Source organism: Azolla caroliniana, unplaced genomic scaffold (genome assembly GCF_043228905.1).
Source record: "Azolla caroliniana isolate FFs.n. ecotype wild unplaced genomic scaffold, voAzoCaro1.0.p SCAF_14, whole genome shotgun sequence".
NCBI classification, from domain to species: Eukaryota; Viridiplantae; Streptophyta; class Polypodiopsida; order Salviniales; family Salviniaceae; genus Azolla; species Azolla caroliniana.
The window spans coordinates 2472824-2476152 of NW_028230449.1; the positions used below are offsets into that span (position 1 = coordinate 2472824).

At 43.6% G+C, this 3329-nt stretch overlaps 2 non-coding genes across 2 annotated transcripts; both read left to right on the top strand.

The window, feature by feature from the left end:
- TRNAQ-UUG (transfer RNA glutamine (anticodon UUG)) lies at nucleotides 1-72 on the top strand. The gene has a single exon. It is a non-coding gene; the product is annotated as a tRNA-Gln (tRNA).
- A 407-nt stretch (nucleotides 73-479) lies between these two features.
- TRNAQ-UUG (transfer RNA glutamine (anticodon UUG)) lies at nucleotides 480-551 on the top strand. Its single transcript has one exon. It is a non-coding gene; the product is annotated as a tRNA-Gln (tRNA).
- The last annotated feature ends 2778 nt before the right edge of the window (nucleotides 552-3329 follow it).

Consider the following 3329-nt stretch of genomic DNA (forward strand, 5'->3'; position numbering starts at 1 on the left):
GGTTTTATAGTCTAGTGGTTAGGACATTGGATTTTGAATCCAAGAGCTTGAGTTCGAATCTCAATAGGACCTCAAATCCATATTATGAGAAAGGAAGTCCTATACATTAGAATTTGACTCCAAGAGTTTGAGTTTGAATTTACATAAAACAACAACTACATATCAAAATTAATCATCCTACATATGAAAAGTAATCAGCCTTAATGATGAAGCCTGTAGAATGAATTGGATTTTGAGAGAAGAGTTTGACAATTCGTGGTCTTTTGCTAGCTAGATAGCACATTATCCGGCCAACACTTGCCTAATTTGGAATAAATTTCTTCTTGTGAGTATAGTTTTAATCAAATCATGTTGCAGATCCATTTGAAATTCCCTTTGAGACTACATTTATATATCACTAACATATTGTTATTTTAAGCCAATCGTATTTTGATATATACAAGACACACAATAATGCTGGATTGGTTAACATTTATGGAGGTTCTATAGTCTAGTGGTTAGGATATTGGACTTTGAATCCAAGAGCTTGAGTTCGAATCTCAATAGGACCTCGAATGCATATCTTGAGAAATGAAGTCCTATACATTGGAATATTACTCCAAGGGCTCGTGTTCGAAGTAGCTTAGTGGTTAAGGCTTGTAAATATATACAGAGAGGTGTAGAGTTTGAGTCTCTCTTTTGTGATTACAAAATCAAGGACTATTTTGCTCCCCTTCTATTTTTGTGATAAAGGGAAATAAACAAAAAAGCATGTAATGATAATATAGGTGCCTCTCTCCTCTATAGGAGGGGAGGAATAGGGCTTATGTAAAAACGAAGGTGCGGAAGCTTTAGAGAACCGGCTTAGCCCGATAGCATCAGCTCCTATTCTAGCTCATGTTGATCCGAAAAAACCTTTCACCATTGAGGCAGAAGTGTCAGATTTCGTCCTTGATAGCCTTCTATCACAACAAGGCAATGATGAAAAACTACATCTTGTGGCTTTCCACTCGCATAAGTTTGATGCTGTTGAAATCAATTACAAGATACATGACAAGGAGCTATTAGCAATAGTGGACTCTTTTGCATAATGGAGACATTTTGTAGAGAGATCTTCTCATCAAGTCACCGTATTCAGTGATCACAAAAATCTTGCCTACTTCTAGAATGCTTGTGTATTAAATCGACGACAAGTTTGGTGGGCCCAATTTCTCACTCGTTTCAACTTCAAAATTACATATCGTCCTAGGAAGCATCAAGAGAAGGCAAATGCATTATCACGGCGCTCATATCTAGCACCTTGTCCTGATGATCCAACATTTGATAATAAAAAACAAGTAATCTTGGGACCAACACGATTGCAAGCAACATGGGTTTTTGACACTCCATTGGATTCCCGCATTATCAATACGATACGTGAAGACTTGAAGACAGACACTTTTGCTCAAGCCATTCTAGCACAATTTGATCCCTCTCGGACATCCTCTTCACAGTCCCAACAACCAGGTACGGACTATCGACAATTCGAATGTCATGATGGATTACTATTCTTTAAGAAACTCTTGTATGTTCCCAATGGTTCTTGTCGCCTTCGAGTAGTCCAAAATTTTCATGACACATATACAACTGGACATTTCGGTATTACTAAAACGTTGGATTTAGTGCAACAATCATTTTGGTGGCCTCATATGCGACGATTTATCGAAGACTATGTTCGGACATGTGATACATGTTGCAGAGCCAAGATGCCAAGACACCATCCATATGGTTTATTGGAACCATTACCAATTCCAAGCAAGCCATGGCAGTCCATTTCTCTAGATTCTATCACAGATCTTCCAGTTTCAAAGGGATTTGATGCGATATTAACAGTAGTAGATCAATGTGAAAAGAATAGCATGCGGAAGCAATAGAAAATCGAACACAGAAACGCAGGTTTAATGGAGAGCTTGAATATACAAAGTATGCGGGAGAGACAAACAAACAAAGAGAATGCACACAAAGACTCAATTCAAAAATAGTACACAGTCTGTACATAGGATGTGCTCAATGAGCACTTTTATACAGGTCCATACGGACTGACAGAAGTACTGACACGTACTTCAATGCTCATAAGTGAGCTCTACACTAACTCCCAAAAATATATTCCTATGCGGAATATCTTTCCAACGGCCTCGCAGTTTACGCACCGCTACGGCTTCTTGTTGCGCACCGGTTTATGCACCCGGTTTACGCATCGATCCCAACCGATCCGGTTCTCTGCTTGCACAGCAGATCCGGCCAATGTTGATCTTGTATCTCAACACTCCCCCACAAGCTCAACTTGAGGTTCCATTCGCTCTTCCAGATCTACGCTCCGATTCCTTTTGGCTCCACTCTTGCTCGCGCTCCTCGACCTGTTCGATTTCGCGTGCCTCGAACCTTCCGGTCGGCTTGCGTGCTCATGTGGCCCTTCTCAGCTCCTTTGTTGTCGCGGTGTTGGCGCTTCTTCCGCTGCCTTCTCTTCCGCTTGGCACTCAGTTGATTCGGCGTATCCGAATCAAACATCCGAACCGACTCAGCTTCCTCCAATCGGTTTTCGCCTTCGTCTGAGTTGTCTATCTCCAACTCATCTTCGGTCTTCTCACCCTTGATGGCTTCGTCTCCCCCGCGCTTGGTTGGCTTTGGCTCTTTCTTTCGACTTCTCCCCTTATGTTCGCTTTCGGAATCTTCGGCGGATCCGCCCTCGGCTTCTTCAGCCGATCCGAAATCGAATTCGTTATCTGACTCGGCGTCGTGGTCTTCCGGAACTTCTCTCCCCCTTTCGTGGTCATTCGGGACATCTCTCCCCCTCAAGTTCGGCATGTCGAGGTGACACAACCCAAGCGCACCCGAGAATTGCCGCAACTTGTCCAGACCAAGAGGCTTGGTGAAGATGTCAGCTGTTTGCCGATCCATCGGAACATATCGAATTTCGACTTCACCAGAGAGGACACGCTCACAGACGAAATGGTAGTGCACCTCAATGTGCTTAGTCCAGGCGTGGAAGACGGGGTTGTTTGCTAGTTGGATGTTGTTGAGATTGTCATAGTAGATTGGCGTTGGATCGGATACCTCCACCTGCAGATCCTTAAGTAGTCGCTTCAACCATATGGCTTCGCATGTCGCGATAGCCGTTCCTCTATACTCGGCTTCGGTGCTCGACAGCGGAACTATCGGCTGTTTCTTGCTACTCCACACGATCGCGGCACTCCCAAGAGAGAACGTGAAACCGGACGTGGATCGGTGATCGGTGACGTTGCCAGCCTAGTCGGCATCGGTGTAGCTGACCAACTGTGGTGTTGTACTAGTCCGATATAGTAGCCCCTAGT